General features: G+C 42.7%; 1 protein-coding gene across 2 annotated transcripts in view; it reads right to left on the bottom strand.

Moving 5' to 3' along the window:
• Window positions 1-22,793, bottom strand: part of DAG1 (dystroglycan 1) — a 63,708-nt gene that overhangs the window by 21,382 nt on the left and 19,533 nt on the right. The gene's annotated exons all lie outside the window — the stretch shown is intronic.

The following is a 22,793-nucleotide window of genomic DNA, read 5'->3' as shown; positions in this document are numbered from 1 at the left end:
TGCATGAAGCCTTTCAGAAGCTTGAAACCCAACTGCCCAAAGCACTCTCCCTCTACTTTCAAAATTATCCAGCTTCTGCCCCAGTCCAGTTCAATCTTTCTGTCAAGGCTTTTGTTGACCCTCCCACACCCACAATGTCTTCATGATTTTCCGCTTTTACATGGAGCTCCCAGGGCCCTCCCATCCAATTTTCTGCAACAGTTTATAACTTCCTGGCTTCAGCAGTGCCGCAGCATTAAATGTTTCCAGGTCATTCACTCCCCATACCCTCTATCTTTACTGAGTCATAAAAGTATGTGAACAAAGGAAGAAATCAAACGATGTATCATCATAGAGCGGGGCAATATTTCAAGGAAACAGTAGTAAGTTTGCACTTTAATTATCAGAACTTAAGAGCCATTAGTGGAAGATGTTGCATGGACATTTAGTTCCGCTACTTTGAGCTCAACTCCACACTACAGTTTTCCTAGCCCCAAGTTGGAATGTTACAAACAAGTAATCTAAAGATGACAGCTGTTTTACATAGGTCACTGCTACCCAGACATTGCTTCTGTGTAGGAAATTCCATACAAACACCATGTTGCTTGGGAGAATTGTGTCTATATATTCTGAGAGGTGTGCATGCTGCAAGAATTATTTGCAAAATAGACTTCCTGCTGTATGGACCAGAGACAAAATGCCTAAACACATCCGGGTACATGAAACTTCCTGCAGAAGAGCAACAGAATTCCATCCTGCGTGAAGACATTTGCTCTGTATTCCTTATTAGGCAGGTGGCATATCTCTACCCACACGTTCTCTGACTGGAATCCCCTCTTGATATGAGATCCCCCCGCCTCCACGCTTCTCACTTTTGTATTGCAAAAATTTCAAATATATTTTCCAATTTCAGAAGTTGCAACACAGAGATAAATGGGGTCCTTTATCCATATTTATATGCTGTACACAGACGACCTTTTCATTAGGTAGCAGACATTTTCAATACTACTGCTTTTAATAGGGGAAAGTATCAAATGTAATAGCTTTGCTGGGCGTTGACACATCATGCAAGCTTGTCTTTCACCAGCTAAAAAGAATCTACACTGACGAGCAATGTCTTTATAGTTTATACGAACACTTTGCTCCATGTACACTTGTAAAAAGCACAGGCCCAGAACTGCTCAGACAATACGTAAATAATAAACTAGACTAGCATTTGCTCTGATAAAACCATTAAAGGAAAGATCTTCAAGGTCAATGAGTAATAGAAGGCTTCCTTAAAGCTGAAGAACCAAACTGATGATGTGATTACAAGAACTCCCAGTTAGGCACACCTTCTCTAGTGAATGGGAACATTCCTCCCATGCGCTAAGGATTGTGTCAGAACAAGTTCTGGCCCAATTTGGAAGAATACTGATCTGCGGGTTAACATTTCATGTGTGCATTCCAATGCACAATAAAGTGTCTGAGCTTAGACAATATTTGAATGCATGAATGTGCTTCTTACTACATTTTGGTAGCCTTGGGGCAGTAGTAATTTCTGTCTGGAGTGTGGAGGAAGGGGAGACAACACAGGAAGGAGCATCACGGTGTCATTGTGTGCAGTCTATGAGGCTAAAAGACAGCAACTCTGGAGGTAGCTTCAGCCACATTAGTGCAAATGCACACCCAATGCATTAATGTTGTCTTTTGCTTTGGGCAGAAGCTCCACCCCCACTGTGTGGCAACTGCACCATATGCTAATATGGAAAGACTCCATTTTGTGGGTGGGGCAGAAATTTCAGCTACCCAACTTCCCCCTTCAAGCCACCAGCGTCTTCAAACAGCTGTGAAGGCTTCTTTACAGGTGCAGGGAGGGAGGGAGGGAGGGGCCTTTTCCCCACACCTATGCCATTTGATGCATCTATCTTGGAAACAAATGAGTAATTATGTACATTGAAATGAGCAGGCCCAGTCTTAAAAGCTACCTGGATGGAGAATCTGGGAATTACGCTTAAGCCACTGACTTCTTTTGAAGAGTAATGGGTTAGAGCAGTGAAAAAATATACTTATAGAATATAACTGGATTTGACTTTGTCTAGTCAGAGGGACCTCAGAGCTTCTTTGCATGGCTCAGCTGAGCATTAAACGGCCCCCACTCCACAGCTGAGAGAGCTAGGGCAGAAGAAGTTTAAAGAAGTCGAGGGAGGAACAAGTTGTATCGGGCCCAGTGATACAGCTTGCTCCTCTCTCTGCAGTATAAGGGGCAGGACAATGGTGGCTTCACCCGGCAGTATATCGCGGCTCAATGTTGAAAGTGGCACTGGTAGCAGAGGGACTCAGAAGCAGAGTTAGTTTCACTTGCGATATGCTGCTGGGTGAAGCCGCTATACATCACCCAGGCCCAGTTGAAACACCTCCTACTAGGAGTGTCTCTGTTCAGGATTCCTACCAAGCCAGCCAGCCAGCCAGCCAGCCAGGCCCTTCTCCAATATACTATAGCTGTAAAGGAATTTAAGCAAGGCATACTATTCTTCTTTCCTTCTGGTCCTCATGGTTCCCCAGAGCATGTCAATAGCTGCCTCTTATTTGTGAGTGGCTCTGTTTTGACGCCATTTATGACAGCACTCACAACATGAGTTTGTTATCGGAGGGAGCAAATACTGAACGTGTTAATGGTTCCTTTGGACGAACTACTTACTACAAGATCAGCAAAGCTGCCTTGCAAATCAGGCACCTAGTCCTTTATACATTGCGGCACTAAAGATTCTGAAATGAACAGGAAAATAATCTAAAACAAACAAAGTGTACCTTTATTCAAGGTCCAAACATCAAAGAAAGCCGGTCACTTCAGTGCTCCATGGCTCTTTGAAAAACAAAAAAACTTAACACTTGGCAATACAAGCACTGCCTTTCCACCAGCTCGTGTGTTTACATAATGTGCTGCCCACCTGGATTTGGGAGCAAAACACCTACAGGCTCCATTTATCAAAATGTGCTTACTTTAATTGGAAAAATATGATCCAGGAGTGCTTTGTTGCTGTTGGCCAGAACCACATTAGAGCACATAACATTAGTCTTTATGAACAATAACACCAACTGCAAACAGCAACTGCTTGTGACAGAATGCATAAATCTTCATACAACAACTGCAAACTGCAAACAGAACAAAACATTGGCCTCCAAGACCAAATAAGTTAAGGGAAGCCCCGAAAGCCCCTCAATACCTTAAGGACCGCCTCTCATACAAAGTGACCTGGACCCTGTGTTTGTCATCTGATGCCATTCTCTGTGTCCCTCCTCCTTGATGGGTTCAGAGTGACCCCCCGACTGTGGAATGCTCTCCCCAGAGAAGCTCACCTGGTGCCATCATTACATTAGGCACCAGGCAAAAGCATTCTTCTTTAGCCAGGCCTTTAGCCACTGAATGGCCTGTTAAAGCTTTTTTGTGGGGGGAGCCAGGTCAGTTGACTGTTATTATGATTAGTTTTATTATTATGCTGACTGTTATTATGCTTTTTATTATGTTTTTATTATCGCTGGGCCATAAAATGTGTTATTAATGCTGTACACCACCCTGGGAGCTGTTGATAAAGGGTGGGATATAAGCAGAATAAATAATAATGATAATAAAGCAGCTTCCAAAATTATGTAAAAACTTACACCATTTTGTAAGGCCAGATAATGCATATTATACAAGTCATCAATCCCACAGCAGGAAAAAAAATCATATTAAAGCCTTCATTCAAAAACTGCTCTAAGCCGTTACATTTCTACCCATATGAGATTTACTACCAACATTTCAAGATACATATAAGGGCTGCAAATAGAGACAATGCACGTATTTTTATAACCCAATAAAATCTTTAATAATTATTTTTTTTAAAAAAAATGCATACAAGGGGAGAAAGCCCCAGAAGGCCTTTGTGTAACCTTCACCCCCTGCCAGTAATGCCAATACTCCTCAGAGAGATAGATTTTCTTGAACCAATTTCATCTCTTAACAGGAACACATTTCTCCCAGAGGTTAAGAACCAACCTTGAAGAGTCTTTTCACCCCAAATCCCTCCTTAATCTAAATTCCTTTCCTCGATACTCCACAGCACCAAAATATGCAAGACCTTTGGACCATAAGTTCTGCAAACTGGAAGTTTTACTCTGACTCCCTGGGATGCTTTAGGACCAAGGTTACTATGCAAATATTAGTCTTGCTAATCACATTTCAGGTATGTAATCAAGTAGACCAAAGGGAAGGACACAAGATAATGAATGTTCTGAAGTGAAAAACACGCAGTACTTCAGACAGTTCTGGTTTAACAGAAAGATTGTGCAAGGAAGTAAAGCTGCATAATTGCTCATAGTTTGGTACTTACGCCTTCCTTTTTACATAGACATTATCTTTAGCAAAGGGCTGTTTTGAAGTTGGCCAAGTGGATTTGAGTTGTACATAGTATAGCTACTTCAAAATTCCTCATCTCTTGAAACTTAAGGCATTTCTTTATTGTGACAACATGTTTTGAGGCTCTCCTCCAGTTCATTTATTCTTAGTCTCAGTTAAATTAACTCAAATAAATAAATATAACTATTTGAAAGCTCTTCACACTACCTGCCACTGTTCCTCCTCTGTGGTCTAAGATTATTCTGCTGCTATCATATGTACACTGCATGCATGAAAGGAAGTGGTCCCAATATATGAACCCTACTGCTTTTCAAAGAGGTGAAGAAAAGTATTTTTAGCAAATAAGTCTTGCACACTGCTTTGCATGAAGCATTCAGAACTACTACAGTATCCTAAAAGAGAGATACTAATATTTCCTTTAGATGTCATTAGGGTGCATTTAATCCAAGGTGAATAGATTTAACCACATCAAGTACATTAATTCCAATTTTAATGTTCTGGTTTTTGCTACCTAGTGACTTCTGTTTGGTAATCTGTGTTATATGCCTGTCCTATGGAGTGAACTCTTCAAATGCACTGAAGATTCTGCAACTGAGCAGCACTACTGCTTTAAATTGGTTCTGTTCACAGCTATGTGAAAGGAAAGCACTGTGGTTCGAAGGGAATAAGGTGGACAAAGCCACACTGACCAGCAACATTTTCTTTAAGTAGCTCAATTATGCTATATATGACATTACCAGGAACTTTTCTTAGAAGCAGATAAAAGTTTTAAAATAACCTCAAGTGGGCAGGAGTAATGAAACAAGTGCCACACACACATTGTTCTGCTACATTAGACTCCTATTACAACTGTAAGAGAAACTGCAGAGGGCCATACTGTACTTGGGCAAGTAACACACATCTATAGGTGTGTGTAGAGTATAGAATAGGCCATGATGGACATCTAATCACCAGTTTATATAGGAAAGCTACTAGCTTCCACTCAGAACACACCACAAAAGAATCCACATGGCTACAGCCAAGCTCTACAATTGCATTTGTTCACAGACTCAGACAAGAGAATTGCGACTTTCAAATTTTCACCAGACATTCCTTGGAATCCAACACCCATGCAATGCAATGAAAAAAAGAGATAAACAAAACTGGTACACAGGAATATTCTACTATACTGCATATCTAGAAGAGAAAACTACAGATCACCATTTGTCACTTTCAGCTCCCAGTTAAAAACAATCAAATACATCATGATCTATAGCACACTTTCTTCTCACAGTCTTTGGATGGCAGGCCCACACTTGTATACAGACACCCTCTTAACCCAGAACAGCTTTGTTGTTGTTGTTGTTTAGTCGTGTCCGACTCTTCGTGACCCCATGGACCAGAGAACGCCAGGCACCTCTGTCCTCCACTGCCTCCCGCAGTTTGGTCAAACTCATGCTGGTAACCTCGAAAACACTATCCAACCATCTCGTCCTCTGTCGCCCCCTTCTCCTTGTGCCCTCCATCTTTCCCAACATCAGGGTCTTCTCCAGGGAGTCTTCTCTTCTCATGAGGTGGCCAAAGTACTGGAGCCTCAGCTTCACAATCTGTCCTTCCAGTGAGCACTCAGGGTTGATTTCCTTCAGTATGGAGAGGTTTGATCTTCTTGCAGTCCATGGGACTCTCAAGAGTCTCCTCCAGCACCATAATTCAAAAGCATCAATTCTTCGGCGATCAGCCTTCTTTATGGTCCAGCTCTCACTTCCATACATCACTACTGGGAAAACCATAGCTTTAACTATACGAACCTTTGTTGGCAAGGTGATGTCTCTACTTCTCAAGATGCTGTCTAGGCCTGTCATTGCCCTTCTCCCAAGAAGCAGGCGTCTTTTAATTTCGTGGCTGCTGTCACCATCTGCAGTGATCATTGAGCCCAAGAAAGTAAAATCTCTCACTACCTCCATTTCTTCCCCTTCTATTTGCCAGGAGGTGATGGGACCAGTGGCCATGATCTTCGTTTTTTTGATGTTGAGCTTCAGACCATATTTTGCGCTCTCCTCTTTCACCCTCATTAAAAGGTTCTTTATTTCCTCCTCACTTTCTGCCATCAAGGTTGTGTCATCTGCATATCTGAGGTTGTTGATATTTCTTCCGGCAATCTTAATTCCGGCTAGGGATTCCTCCAGCCCGGCCTTTCGCATGATGAATTCTGCATATAAGTTAAATAAGCAGGGAGACAAAATACAGCCTTGTCGTACTCCTTTCCCAATTTTGAACCAATCAGTTGTTCCATATCCAGTTCTAACTGTAGCTTCTTGTCCCACATAGAGATTTCTCAGGAGACAGATGAGGTGATCTGGCACTCCCATTTCTTTAAGAACTTGCCATAGTTTGCCGTGGTCGACACAGTCAAAGGCTTTTGCATAGTCAATGAAGCAGAAGTAGATGTCTTTCTGGAACTCTCTAGCTTTCTCCATAATCCAGCGCATGTTTGCAATTTGGTCTCTGGTTCCTCTGCCTCTTCTAAATCCAGCTTGCACTTCTGGGAGTTCTCGGTCCACATACTGCTTGAGCCTTCCTTGTAGAATTTTAAGCATAACCTTGCTAGCGTGTGAAATGAGTGCAATTGTGCGGTAGTTGGAGCATTCTTTGGCACTGCCCTTCTTTGGGATTGGGATGTAGACTGATCTTCTCCAATCTTCTGGCCACTGCTGAGTTTTCCAAACTTGCTGGCATATTGAGTGTAGCACCTTAACAGCATCATCTTTTAAAATTTTAAATAGTTCAGCTGGAATACCGTCACTTCCACTGGCCTTGTTATTTGCAGTGCTTTCTAAGGCCCATTTGACTTCACTCTCCAGGATGTCTGGCTCAAGGTCAGCAACCACACTACCTGGGGTATACGGGACATCCATTTCTTTCTGGTATAATTCCTCTGTGTATTCTTGCCACCTCTTCTTGATGTCTTCTGCTTCTGTTAGGTCCTTTCCACTTTTGTCCTTTATTATGGAAATCTTTGTACGAAATGTTCCTTTCATATCTCCAATTTTCTTGAACAGATCTCTGGTTCTTCCCATTCTATTGCTTTCCTCTATTTCTTTGCATTGCTCGTTTAAGAAGGTCTTCTTGTCTCTCCTTGCAATTCTTTGGAAATCTGCATTCAATTTCCTGTATCTTTCACCATCTCCCTCACATTTTGCTTGCCTTCTCTCCCCCGCTATTTGTAAGGCCTCATTGGACAGCCACTTTGCTTTCTTGCATTTCCTTTTCATTGGGATGGTTTTCGTTGCTGCCTCCTGTATAATGTTACGAGCCTCCATCCATAGTTCTTCAGGCACTCTGTCCACCAAATCTAAATCCTTAAACCTGTTCCTCACTTCCACTGTGTATTCATAAGGGATTTGACTTAGATTGTATCTTACCGGCCCAGTGGTTTTTCCTACTTTCTTCAGTTTAAGCTTGAATTTTGCTATAAGAAGCTGATGATCTGAGCCACAGTCAGCTCCAGGTCTTGTTTTTGCTGACTGTATAGAGCTTCTCCATCTTTGGCTGCAGAGAATATAATCAATCTGATTTCGATGCTGCCCATCTGGTGATGTCCATGTGTAGAGTCGTCTCTTGTGTTGTTGGAAAAGCGTGTTTGTGATGACCAGCTTGTTCTCTTGACAGAACTCTATTAGCCTTTGCCCTGCTTCGTTTTGATCTCCAAGGCCAAACTTGCCAGTTGTTCCTTTTATCTCTTGACTCCCTACAGCTACTCATGAACAACTGGCCATAAAACAGCTACTCATGAACAACTGGCCATAAAACAGACATCAAGCCACTAGACCCTGCCACACAGCTACTCATGAACAACTGGCCATAAAACAGACATCAAGCCACTAGACCCTGCCACACATCCAGATCCAAACCCTGCCTCTGTCCCCATGTCAACTCCACAACATTACAAGATCTAATAACATCATCCCCATCACAGCTTCTAATACAAGCCACCTGGCAACAATTCCCTCCTACATGGAGAGGTGGCCTGCTCTAGATAACCCAATGAAGAAGCAGGTATATAACACAGTCACTGGCATTGGTGGCAAGGATTGCCTATGTCTAGCTCCAGCTACACCACCAGCTTTGGTAGGGCTACCTTGTGAAGATCTGAGAACTGCATTTTGTGCAAAATGTGACCACCAGATTGGTGAGTGGTGTATTTAATCAGAATCATAACACACCACTCCCGTGAAAACTGCACTGACTGGCAGGATGCTACTGAGCCCAATTCAACGTTCGACATGAACATAAAAAGTCTTACATGACTTAGGTCCCAAATACTTGAAGAAATGTCTTGGCCTGAGCCTTAAATTCTGCTAGGTAGGCCCTTCACATGGTTGCACTACTGGACATAGCTTGATGTGAATGTGATGATACAGGAAAATACCTTCTTGATTACAGCAACACATCTGTGGAATTCCCTTCCCCTAGAACTGAACTGTGTGTTGTGACATGTTAGTGTATCGGCTGCAGTATGTAGGTTTGTCATGTGAATGCTCCCCACTCTCCTCCAGGGGCTAGAAAGGGGTTAGTTTAAACTCTGGTTTGCTAGTAAAACTGAATTACTGTGTAGCGAAATGATGCAAAACTGAATTACTGTGTCACGAAATGATGCATATCTAAAAAGTGTTGTCACCAATATGAATAAAAATATCTGTCTTTTGTAAACTGTCCTTAGATCTAATTAAGGGAAGTATAAAAATTTGATCAAATAATTAGAGAGTGCTGCTTCCCCCCCCCAAAAAGGGCACAAATGTGAGATAAGAAATGTCAGTATCAGTGGGGGAACATTTCAACCACACTCTACCAGATCATAAGATAGCCATGATAGAATGCCAAAGGGAAACTGCAACATGAAACTGTTGGATTAGCATCAAACTTCTTGATGAATTCTTTCTTGTGAACCAAATTGGGATATCACACTGCTTGTTTCAATTGGCTTACCAATGCCAGGATGCCTATGTTAACGGAAGATAATTATCACATTCTGCATTTTATTTCCTCCTGAACTTACAGTTTATAATTCCCCTTCCCCCAACCGTAGATATGCATCTCTGTTGCAAATACAAACACATCTGAAACAGTGGGCTGCCATCCACAAAAGCTTATACCAGGATAAACTTTGACAGTGTTTAAGGCATCACAAGACTTGGTCGTTTTCATGAAAGTCTTTGCAAGTGATTTTGCAAGTAATGCTGACTACAGAAGTGGTTTTGGACTTTGCTCTCCTTCTCAGAATAAGCCATCATGCATTACAAAAAGATGACATGAAACACAAATCAAATCAAAACATACGCAAAACTACTTTACGATTGGCCATATTCAAATACAGAAAAGAGGGTATGAGGTAGAGAAGGGAAGGGAACAGAAAAGAGGGATTTTAATTAGCAGGCACACTACATTTTCAACACAATTTTGTGGAGTCCGTCTTCTTTTTCTTAATTGGTGATCATTCGTGGCTGAGTAAAATTAAGTAGTCCCGTACTGGGTAAGTGTATTGCAATTTTTTTGCATTTAGCTAACTTGGGTGTATTTTCCATCCATGTAAGCGAAAGCATGCATCTGTGCAATGCAGAATCCAGCTAAAGCTCATTTGCTATTCATTTTTTTTTAAACTTAAATTTCTATGTTACAATGGAAAATCAGTACAGTGCAACCATACCACCAAAGCACACACTGCGGGCTGTAGACCTGGAACAGAACACTGGGTGCTTGTGAACAGGTCTTGTCCTATCCTCCTCAACTTTTGCTGAAACTAATTCAAACCATACATGAATTTGTTAGCCACTGATACTTCCTGTTTAGTCAGAGTCAGCATGATGTACTGGCTACAGTGTTTGACCTAGATATGAGAAAACTAGGTGTGAATACTTGCTCAACTATGAAGCTCACTGGGTGGCCGTGGGAAGTCTCTGTCTAAGGTTCCTCACAGATCTGCAAAAGCTAAAATTCTTCTTGGAGCCCTTTAGAGGAAAACCGGGGTACAAGTGTAGCAAATATATACAGTCCTGTGCAGCAATATGCATCTTATAGGAGGCTTTCTCTGCAGAGAACTGAAAGGGGGAAGCATGTACCTGTCCCATGTACCTCGTGAAAGCATGTACCAGCATAAGCTTTGTATGATTTTCTTTTCATCAACTAAAGGTAAAGGTAAAGGTACCCCTGCCCGTACGGGCCAGTCTTGACAGACTCTGGGGTTGTGCGCCCATCTCACTTAAGAGGCCAGGGGCCAGCGCTGTCCGGAGACACTTCCGGGTCACGTGGCCAGCGTGACATCGCTGCTCTGGCGAGCCAGAGCCACACACGGAAACGCCGTTTACCTTCCCGCTGGTAAGCGGTCCCTATTTATCTACTTGCACCCGGAGGTGCTTTCGAACTGCTAGGTTGGCAGGCGCTGGGACCGAGCAGCGGGAGCGCACCCCGCCGCAGGGATTCGAACCGCCGACCTTTCGATCGGCAAGTCCTAGGCGCTGAGGCTTTAACCCACAGCGCCACCTGCGTCCCTTTCATCAACTACTTCTGTTTAAATAAAACTAAGCACACAGCAGCCTTGATCCCAGTGCTTCTAGGTTCCACTTATCTCAGAAAGCATTTGTGCATGTTGAGTAGTATATTATGTATATTGTGTTAATAAAGGAATGAGCAATGCATCATGCGATGAGAGATTTTAATCTTCAGGGCCAATATTTAGCCCATGTGCGTCCTGATTTTTAATATTTGAGGGTTTGGTGGGTGTAGGTGGGTGTTTTTTTTCTTTTACCTTGGATGATGGCTGGGATAGCTAAAAGGAGAAGTGCAGACCTTCAGTCACCCTGCCCTCTTCGTTCCCCAGAATGCCTCTGGGCTCAGGGAAAGTCTTCATAGGAAAAGGAGGGCAGGGCAGCTGGAGGCCAATGCTTTGTTTTGCAGCCTGTGTAGGAGAGGGGAAAAGGAATGCTGCCACTGTCTGGTGAATTTGGGGGAGGAGAAGTGACTTGGAGATATTTAGGGGGCATATTTTACCTGGTTGTAGGTTCTGGTGCTACAAATTGGGGTTTTTTTGTCGGGGGGTGGAAGTGCCTGTCCTTTTTTTTGTTTAGGGGCATTAAATAAGAAAATAAGCCAATGTACCTGGATATGTAGATCTGTATTTATTTATAGAATTTATAGGCAAATAAAAACAAAGTAGAAGCTTTTTAATTTAAACAACTAAAATATGCTAGCATTAAGAAATTTTACTGTGCATTCACGCTGTGTTTCCCAGAATTAAATATTAATATTACATTAATTCAGAGGGTCGTTTTTCTCACCTCTGCCACTGTGAAGTGAAGCAGAGAAACCCAAAGACTGATAAATGGCAGTCACAATCAATGGCAGGGTATGTCAGTTTCTCATTTACCGATCACTGAAATTATGTTCTCATGAGCCTGAGCTTTGGAAAAAGCTGCTCTCACCTCGCACACCACAAGCCCACAGCTCCAGGTTGTGTCCAAGGATATGTGCCCCCCACAAGCTTCCTGTCCCACCCTGACAGAAATCATCTCAACCCCCAGATCTAATTCATATACACTTTCCTTACCCTGCTCCAGATTATACCCCCCAAAATCAGTTTAAAAATAAAAAATAAAATCTGAACTTTCAAACTTACATTTATGCAAAGCAAGCAAATAATGTAGTAATTAATTTTTTTGCATAATGTATTCTCTTGCAACATCTAAAAGTACATAAACCTTGACAAGAACCTACAGCAGTGGTTTTCAACCAGTGTGCCATGGCACCCTGGGGTGTCTTGAATGATGGTCAGGGGTGCCGTGGGCAACACTGGCCTCTGTCCCTCTTTCCTTCCCTCCCTTCCTCTGATGCCCTCTCACATCTGCCTCCCAAAAGCTTGTATGGCTGTTTGTTGCAGCTGTCCTGGCTACAAGCTCCACAGGTGAATGGTGCCTCTGGGGCTGGCCAGGGGGTGCTGGTTGCAAGGAGCTGAGGTGGCCTTGGAGTTAAGCAAGCAAGCGGATGAGGGAGCCCAGCCAGCCCTTGCTGCTGGAAATGTTGCTTTATCTGTTGCTGGAAATGGACAGACTAGTGGCAGGCAGGGTGGGCAGGCACTGGCCTTTCTTGTGCTTGCTGTGTGCAATGTCTGCCCGGAAGCTGAGTGCCCAGTGCTGAAGGGGAGATTTTTCACCAGGAATGCCCAGCAGCCCCCACTGCTGCCTCCCAAGGTAAGGTGCTGGCCTCATGTTCACCTTTGGCCAGTCTCCATTGTGCCACGAAGGCTGGAGGCATCTTCTTCCCAGGCCCCTGTGGGGCAGTGTGAGGAGGGACCTTTCTTTGAGGCAGAGAGGGCAGCTCAGAGACCAGGGGTGGCAGAAGTGGCTGCTCAGTGGACTTCCAAGGAGAGGGGAGAGGGGAGGAGTCAGAGGGAGCACTCCACAAGGGTGTTCAAAAAAGGATGAGAGGCTGCCAGCTCTGCAGGGGTGACATAACTGGGCTCCTGAGCCCCATAGGGGCACCACTGGAAGATTGTAGTTGGTCAAGGGAGCCGTGGACTCAAAAAGGTTGAAAACCTCTTACAGCAACAGAATTGTATATCCAGCTCCTAAGCATGAAATAGAAGCACCAAATCTGCACAGGCCTATGTATGTGCTAGTGAAGCAACGGGTGTGCAGGTGACCAATCACTTGGGTTTTTTACATCCCTGTTTAGTGATATACAGTGGTACCTCGGTTTAAGAACTGTCCTGTTTACAAACGATTCAGTTTACAAACTTCGCAAAACCAGAAGTAATGTCCTGGTTTATGAACTTTACCTCGGTCTAAGAATGGAATCCGAACGGTGGAAGGGAACCAGTGGGGGGAGGCCTCATTAGGGAAAGCGCACCTCGGTTCAAGAATGGACTTCTGGAACGGATTAAGTTTGGAAACCGAGGTACCACTGTATAAGTGATTTTTTTCTATGTTCCCTCAAACTTATTCCAAAGAGTCAAAGCAGCATGGATAATGTTACTCAACCTATACATGACAAAGGGGTGGGAGGAAATAGACCACTGAGGAGTATCATGTTAGTCTGTTTGAAGGTATATTCCTAGGCCTTACATAAAACACATGAAATTCAGCTGATCAGAACACAAACTTTGCCACACCATATGCAACATGTAACAGGCCTTTGCTTTAGAGGTCAAAGCTAATTTTGTATTGCACTCAGAAACTCTCTAGGAGCGAATATAGCCTATGGAACATACTGTAGGATAATATCCTACTCTGTAAATAGCACAGCTCACTCAGGCATTTCAGTCACCCAATGAAAACCAAATAAAAATAAAAATACACTGGTAGACCCTCTTGCAAGATTGGCACATCACTGTTAAAAACAAGTCTCCTTTTTGCTATGCAACTGTTGCAATTAAGCTATCTGTTTATAGTTCATGCACATTATTTGTTCTTGTTGCAAAATCTGGGACAAAAGGTTGAAAGTCAAGGAAAACTGGAGGGGAATAGAAAGGTTGCTAATCTCCCACAGAAGCATGGAATTTAATGAAACAGAGGACACCAATGTGATGCATCCTTGTTGTCCACAGGGACCCCTCCCCACATTGAAATCAGGCTTCGAAGAGGCATTCTATCATAGCCAACAGAATAGGTGGCAGAGTGTGTATGGGGTGCCTGGTTTGAAAGTGTGCCCATGGGCCCCAAAAGGCCAGAGAATAAAAGGAAATTCTTACCATGAATTTCTGTTCCCAGAGCCTTCTGGAGGACAGCCCTTTAACTAGACAAGTGGGCTTTGTCTGACAAGGCCTTCAGTAGGAAGGTACAACAGAGGGTGGTGCAGCCATTATACCTCTTCAAGCCCACTCAAGTCGGCAAGCTCTGGTAAATCCCAGAAAGCTCTGGTAAAAATCACATTTTATTTTTTTTTAAATCCAAATCGTTTCTATCCCCGCCTTCCTTTCCTTGAAAGCCATAATGTCCCCTTCTCCAGTGTTTCAATCACACATTTTCTAGCTACTTTATCTCCAGATCTAAATAGGCAGTAAGTTACCTCTGCATCTCAGTGAATCTGCCTGTTCTACAGCTGTATTAGTTATAGGCAGCTGATAGAAAAGATCTAAAAGACCAGACTAGGTCTACAAGCCTAGATCTTTCTGCTTTAAATACATGCAGATTCATACTATGTCTTCCTAGCTTTTACCTACCCTAGAACGAACTAGAAAAACAAGGCTGGTGGTTATTGTTGATTTACCATCTCTGCCTCTTGGCCAATAGTGTTTATGGTACCTCAGGTTCTCAATCACTTTACATACTTCAGATATTTTAGATTGTTGAAATTTCCTGTTCCTTAATGAGCTTAGTTAAAGATACAGTTGTAGGCATCAAGATACACACACACACACACACACACACACACACACTTATTGCAGTCGTCTTTGTAACTGAAGTGAACAGAACTAAACTAAGTATTCCAAGTGTGGCCCATTCAGACACCCAAGCCTACAATATGTAAAGCAGGCATCCCCAAACTCGGCCCTCCAGCTGTTTTGGGACTACAATTCCCATCAGCCCTAATTATTGGTCCTGTTAGCTAGGGATGATGGGAGTTGTAGTCCCAAAACAACTGGATGGCTGAGTTTGGGGGTGCCTAACCTAGGGACGCAGGTGGCGCTGTGGGATAAAGCCTCAGCGCCTAGGACTTGCCGATCGAAAGGTCAGCGGTTCGAAACCCTGCGGCGGGGTGCGCTCCCGCTGCTCGGTCCCAGCGCCTGCCAACCTAGCAGTTCGAAAGCACCTCCGGGTGCAAGTAGATAAATAGGGACCGCTTACCAGCGGGAAGGTAAACGGCGTTTCCGTGTGCGGCTCTGGCTCGCCAGAGCAGCAATGTCACGCTGGCCACGTGACCCAGAAGTGTCTCCGGACAGCGCTGGCCCCTGGCCTCTTGAGTGAGATGGGCGCACAACCCCAGAGTCTGTCAAGACTGGCCCGTATGGGCAGGGGTACCTTTACCTTTAACCTAAAGCATCACCTTGTGGCCATTACGTACAAGTGCAAACACACTACGTAAACCACACAGACTTCACGGCATTACTGCCTCCCTACTGAGCATCATTATTTGGTCTGTCAAAATGCTATTTTAATATCTCCTTCCTGCTTTTCTTTATTTCATCCAATACTGATTTGCACAACTCAGAAATCCTTAAACTTGAAACTTCCTTTTCCAAGCCCTCTTAAGAGCTGTTCAATTTTTAGCAATCCTCAAAAAATAAAAGTCACCTCATGCCTTTCCAACTGGCCCATGCAATATGCTTACAGCCAAATCTATTTAAATTGTTTGGGCGAGGCGGTGCAATATGTCTGGTGCTATTTTCAAAAATATGCAGTGTGGGTGATAGAAGCAAGCAAACAGTCATAGTCTAAGAGTGCTTGGATAAACTAGTAGTGACACTCCAGGTGCTCAGGGAGCAGCAAGAAAAAAGCCTCCCACAGATTGGGAAATGAGAGCACTGGGGTTTTGTTTTCTTTAAAAAAATCTACTTTATTCTCAATCCTCCTCACATTCATCATAGGCAGAATAGTATATCTTACGATACTGGAGCTAGCTCTAAACCCAATTAGAAAAATAGCAGAAATGGCAATTAATAAATCCAAATAAATTTAAATACCGTTATTCTGCTTTACAACAGTGATTTCAGTGTTTGTTGCCACTATGCAACTTGTAGCTTCTGATTTAGAAGTCAATGCCTCAGGAAAGTTTAAACATTCTTTCCAAAACAGAGGCTTATAGGATAAGCTACTTCCAGCCTCTGGATGTAGAACAGTACAGTTTATAAACCCCTACAGGTAGCTCCATGTTACAAGTTAATTAGCACAGAGAGATCCTTCAGGAGATCTGGTCAACTTCACTGTGGTTAAGTGAAGAGTACAAGTTGTTTGAGAATACCCTCACTAATCCTGTCAATAAAGAGATAATACCAAGAGATACAAATTCCTTGGTATTTTAGAAGTAACAGCATATTAGAGAATCTGAAGCATGCAAACTATCCCAATCTGAAAAAGAAGTCTGGCTTAGACATCATTATTAAACAGTTTGTTGTAAATAAGCAATGGTTTTGAACAAGCAGTGTGCTGGTGCACATTGCTCAAAAGTCCCTGCTTCACCATGCTCCTCCTGTTGCTGCACCAGGCAGAAAACAAGCCAGAGGCTGGCTTTGCAATACTGTGAGCCAGAGCTGGTGAGCTGTTTCCCTAAAACAAGCCCAACTGGTAAGCTAAGCAACATCGGCTTGTACTCATAGTTTGTCTGGCAAGAAAAAGCATGAATGCTGGTTCACATGTAACTCAAAGCCACCTCCTGATTTGTTTCTGCCCCAGCCTGGCCACAGCAGGCAAAGTGGGGGCTTCTAAGCAATGTGCATCAGCTCACTACTGCTTACTCACATTCATGGCTTGTATTTAACATGATCAAACATGATGTCCAAACCAAACCGATGTCTGAATGCAGTGCATTAAACCACGAAGGTTCAATGTTTGAACTATTCTTTCCCAAACAGATTAGAATGGGGCAATATGGATTGCAAAGGACAGGATGTGTATTCAACCATGGGAGACCAAGTTTTAAATACTTGCTCAGTCATGAAGTTAAATGGGAATCTTTGGGCAACTTTGCAACTCTTATCTTAAAAGCGTGGCAGGAATAAAACATGCTTGCACTCCAAAGTAGGGTAACTGAATAGCACCATCTAGGTTGTTGTGGTTCTAGGAACAAGGTGCTTGATGGCACATATATGTGACTTCTAGTGGTCTTGCTGGAGCAAACCAATATTCACCTTCACCAGCACTCTGCTTACAACAGTTTTAACCCAGATGCCTCTGGAAGCTGAAAAACTTAGACACAGTTGTAATGGCCATTTTGTTTGCCCCTCATCTGATATTCAGAGCTATGCTGCCCCTGAAAATAGAAGCTCTTTAAATTAATAAGCTGAAAGATGCAGTCCTTTGATCTGGAAGCAAAACTGGAAAATTAAGGATGATTTGGGCAATACTCCATGGTCTTCTGGTCTGCTTTTGTCAAAAGACCTATTCCTGCAGATTTCCTTTGAATTTGATCAAGTTTTATTAGAGAAATCTGTTTCAAAGCATTTGATCTGTGAACCACCTTTTGTCAGCATCTTGCAAAAAAACCAAAAACCGTAAGTGATAGCTGGGCAAGTGTTTTGAGAGTACAGAATATACTCTTTTCTCAACCCACTAAAATTTACTTTACAGCTGAATTCCATTCTTCCTCCTCCTCCACTCCCTAAAACATTTCCCATAACTTTCATCCACTATCAGCTGTGTGATTTGCTGTTCAGTAAACATACTGATGAGACCAGCCAAATGTGAATTATTAGGTCCAGTGAACAGAGGTCAAGCCAAGGTTTCAAGAACATCATGCCATCTCCTTACTTTCGTACAGTATTCTTTAAATCAGTGGTATTCACGACAGCACTTGGAAACCAGATTACAGCCAGAGCAGTGACCAACACTTAATAGCTGCATTCTGAAGCCAAATCAAGAAGAAAGGAAATCTGCAGTTAATCTCACAGCAAGGAAGATGCACATCTTTCAGTTCTGTATCGGCTGTTAAGTGACAACGGATATAGAAATCTGTTGCAAGAGTCAGGTCACAGATTTGTGTTTTTTTTAAAAAAACTACTCTCAGTGAAATATGTTGTGACAGATAAGCACATCTGCCTGTCCCCACCTGTTGCCAACATTCCACACATTCCCCAGAAACTTCTGCTGTGGCAATTGATAAGCAGCCTCCCCTCCATCAGAGGAAAAACGCCTGCAGAAAAGTGGGAAACAAACAGGCTCTTACACAAACAAATGCTGCTCCAAGGATAGTAGTGGTAGAGGACAGCAGGCGTAGTATAGCGGCCGCAAGACTAAACTATGGACCTGGGAAGGACCCAGTGTGACTCTTGTCTCAGTCATGAACTCACTGGCATCCCAGTTCTTTGTCTCAGTTCTCCCATCAGTAATATGAGGGATAGTACAAGGCTGTTGTAAGGATTCCAAGGTAGATAATGCACATGAAACACTTTGAAAGTGCCTGACACAAATGGTTAAGAGGATGGAGCTGGGAGCAGTTGTATTTGTGAAGACTTCATTAGCTGCTGCTTCTGTCCATCAATCTAAATCCACCTCTTTTATTGTTAAAATTATTGGTTTCCATTAGGATGGAGAGGTGGCAGAATATGTTTATTCTTATTTCTTTGTGGATTTCTGAATATAGGTCCATTGACACTTTCCAAGTCCTTGTCAAGAATGAGTTTGCTTTTATGACTTCCCTGTTTCTGGGAAGTTTCTGCAGAGTATCTCCATGCTGTTCGGCCATACCAAAAAACAAATGCATCTGACTGGCAGAATACAGTAACCACTACAAGAGCACAAGGTCTTTGTCCCTTTCTAGAGGAAGTGACCCCATTAGCTGCCCAGGCAGCTGACAGAACAGATGGTGGAACAGCTGCAGCCCAGACTAGTTGAACCAGCCGATTCTTACAGGTACCAGTATATGAACTTTATTTAAACGTTCATACTTAGTTCACAGTAGTTGTGCTGTGAAGTCCACCAATTTAGTTAATTGCGCTTAGAAGTGCAGCTCTGAAACTACTGCCAACATAAAAAGTTTACCAAACTGCATATTCCACAAAGATGCATATAAAGAGTTATAAGGAGGCACACTTACTCCCCTTACTTGCAGCTTCTAAGTGTAAAATGATTGCCTACTATCTCACTAATGTGGCAATGTACCATAATACATGTACATACACACAACCTTCTTTCTTTTCTGAAATACACCCAAGTCTCTGCTACACTGTGGCCTGGACCTGAATAGGCCAATCTTTGAAGAACGGGTCATGCCTTGGAGCGTAGGTTTGGACTTAGTATTTTTATCTCTTCCAAACTGTGATTCTATAAAATATAGGGTCAGAAGTGTTGTGACTAGTTTCAAATGAGTAATCTTTTTTTTAAAAGCTTCACCTAAATCAGATATATATGGAAACAGCTAAGTAAAAACAAAAACAACTACGCAAGATGTTTAGTATCCTAAACAATACTTTTCATTCTTACTTCTTGAGACCTAAATAATGCTTCAGTGGAAAAGCAGGAAACTACCATTCAAAAATTGTACTGTTAAAGGGGTTTTTGTTTTGCTTTTCGTTTCCACTTGAGAATCAGGGAAACAACAGACGGCTCACTTTAATAAAACTAGGAATAGAAGAATTTTGCAAGCTAAAATGGAAAGTTCAAATACACCAGCAAGCTCAGAAGGCAGGTTTGTCCCCAACTACAAGGAACTATTTTATTCACATACAGACTCCATGAGGTCTCCGTTTTCGTAATACATATGAGACAATGTCCTTCTGATAAGCTCTCAATTACACCAGCACTCGGAAAATATTCCCACAGGAAAACACACATTCTTAACTGCTCACTAAACAGATTAGCTAGCTAATGAGTCTATATTTTTACTATCAGTTCTGGATTAATTTCATTTTGCATTCCCACATTATGTGCTAGTTCTAATACCATACTTTCCCTAATTAGGAAACATTAGGAAAAAGCAACTAGTCAAAGCATTTTGTGCATGAATCCTTTTTGTTCTTTTTCTTATAGCATGAGAGGCATCAGCACACCATTTTTGGTGGACTACAGATTTAGTCACTTAGCACTTTCTAAACATGAGTACTTCAATACCTGGGATAGCTCAGGCAGTACAGCCTGAGACGCTTAATATGGGTTCAAGCCCCACGGTGGGCAACATATTCCTGCATGGCAGGGGTTTGGACTAGATGACCCTTGTGGACCCTTCCAACTCTACAGTTCGATGATTCTATGAATGATGATTGGGTTTCCACAAAAGTTTGCACATTGTGACAGAGAATGAAAATCTGGACAAAGGAAAGGAAAGTATGGGGAGATAACTTGCTTGTTCAACAGAAGCAGCAGCATAGCACAGGGATTTCCAGTGAAAAGGTCAGTATTTTCCTGCAAATGCCCCAGGGATGGCACCTGCACAAGATACAGGTGTGACCACAGCTCTGGGCACACCTGCAGCATCTTCAGGCCAACCACAACCTATTGCAACTATTAACTGTATTCTAGAGATGAGGACTGTCTACATAACAGATATCAATGTAAGTGTAGAGCTTGCTCAGAGCATTATTAGTACCTTCTGTTCTCAAAAAAAGATTGAAACAGAATATGAGAATAGACAAGGCACAGAGAGAGGCCAGACTGACTCCAGAAATCTAAAATAACCATGCCAAACTGCCTGAGAGACAGTAAAAATAGTTTGGCTTTCCCTTCCTTCCCAAGACATAACTTTGCAGGAAATGACTACCCAGAGCGTCTCTAAATACTGAGCTTAAAAAGTAGCTATTTTAGAATATTTATCTCGAGATCTATCTGAAGAATGGCTAGCAAGTCAGAAAGCTGGCTTTTAAAATGTATCTGTTCTGGGCCAAGTTCCAAGCAGTGTCAGTTGCTGTGCTAATTTGAGATTATAACCTTATTTTAGACAACTAAACATCAAGAGAAAATCTCCCTCCAGCCTATGAACTGCTCATATATACAGGCACAAAGAGCAAAACAGCAAACCAACTGAGCAAAGCACAGAAAATTCTCATATACTAAGAAGTTCAAGAAACAATACTGCCCACCTTGCAAATGTCAGAAGGTCAAAACTAACACCCCCATTAAAATTATAAGTGATTTATGCCCCGGAAGGAATTCCTGAGCTACTAAATGAAACACATCCAATAAAAATAACATTCTTTCTACATGGTTACCATATAGTTTAAATCACATAATTATGTTTGAAGAGATTCAGAAACAACCATCCAGACCACCATGGCTGTGTTTTCTCACTAAGTGCACCAATTTCACACGGTAGTACCATAAGCCAACTTTCCCAACTCAAACATTCCTGACATTCCTATGCTGAACTGCCGCTTCAGATATTAAAACACAGAAATCAAAGAAACATTGATTTAATCAGAAATAAGGATCTATAGCGACATTTGTATTTCTTTTGATAAGTCAGTCTCCCTGACAGATTTTAAACTCTTTTCTACATATCGTATCAAGTCAGCAATCACCACTTCATATGGCATGACTGCACCATCAGCACTAATTCTGGAATAAGATCTTCATCAAATGCCCGTTATGATGTTTTCACTGTATCCTTTGCTGGTTAAATGCCAGTCTACACCACAGAGCCAAAGTTTCTCTCATATAGGTCAGCATCCAGGTTCCCCCTTTTCATCAGCCCCAGCTAACATGACTAACAGCATGATAGGATCACCATCTGGAGAGCCACAGGCTCAGATTTAGATGCTACACAGAATCCTGTGGAATCTAACCTAGAAGAAGGGGTTCAGAAAGAATATATTCTGGCCCTACACATCCATTTGCACCGTGAATAAGGAGATTTGCACCACTTCCAATTGACTGCAAGATATTCCTTTACAGCTGTACAGTGGTACCTCTGGTTGTGAACAGGATCCGTTCTGGAGGCTCGTTCGCAACCTGAAAAGAACACAACCTGCGCCTGCGTGTTGCGATTCGCCGCTTCTGCGCATGACGTCATTTTGTACGTCTGTGCATGTGCAAGCGGTGAAACCCGGAAGTAACCCTTTGCGGTACTTCCGGGTCGCCGTGGGACGCAACCTGAAAATGTGCAACCTGAAGCAAATGTAACATGAGGTATGACTGTAGTTTCAAACTTCTTACTTTCAGGGAATCCTTTTCACACTTCTCTTGGGCTTCTAAAAAGCACACTCCATTCACTAGGGCTGGGTGATATATAGGACTGGTTTGAAGTTCACATCGTGATAACTGTTTCTTAATATCTGAGCTGGCAATATATCGTGAATCACAATGTGAGTAAGGTCTTGGCAATATCTGTTATTCAACATTGGCAATGAGTCATAGTGAATACAAATAATCTGGGACTGCCAAACTGCTAGCAGGCAGAAGTAGCAGTTGCAGAAACACCTTGCCATGACCGTGGTACATGCTGTCAGTAGTGGCGACAACCTGCAAGGCCTTGTGTTGGCGACGGAAAGTGGTGGTAGTACAGTAACAGCAGTGGCCTGCAAGGCCTCACAACCGCAGAGAGAGGGAGTGACGGCAGCGGCAGCAGACTGCGAAGCCTAGCAGGCTGCAGATTATTATGCCATGGCTGCCAGGTTGCTGCCGCTTCTGCCGCCTAACAGGCCTGCTGGCAGTACCAGATTATTTGTATGCACTATGACTCATCACAATACTTTGGATTGTCCAGAATACCACCATTTGGTAGCCAAGCCCAAAACCAAAAGTCCTGTTGGGATGCATTTTGGCTTGCCTGCTGCTGAAAGGGACCATGAGGTGATTGATAATATCATCATTTATCAGTTTTA

This window comes from Podarcis melisellensis, assembly GCF_964234715.1.
Source record: "Podarcis melisellensis genome assembly, chromosome: 2".
Taxonomy (NCBI): Eukaryota; Metazoa; Chordata; class Lepidosauria; order Squamata; family Lacertidae; genus Podarcis; species Podarcis melisellensis.
The sequence above is the reverse complement of the archived record's forward strand: the minus strand, read 5'-3'. Positions and strand labels throughout refer to the sequence as shown.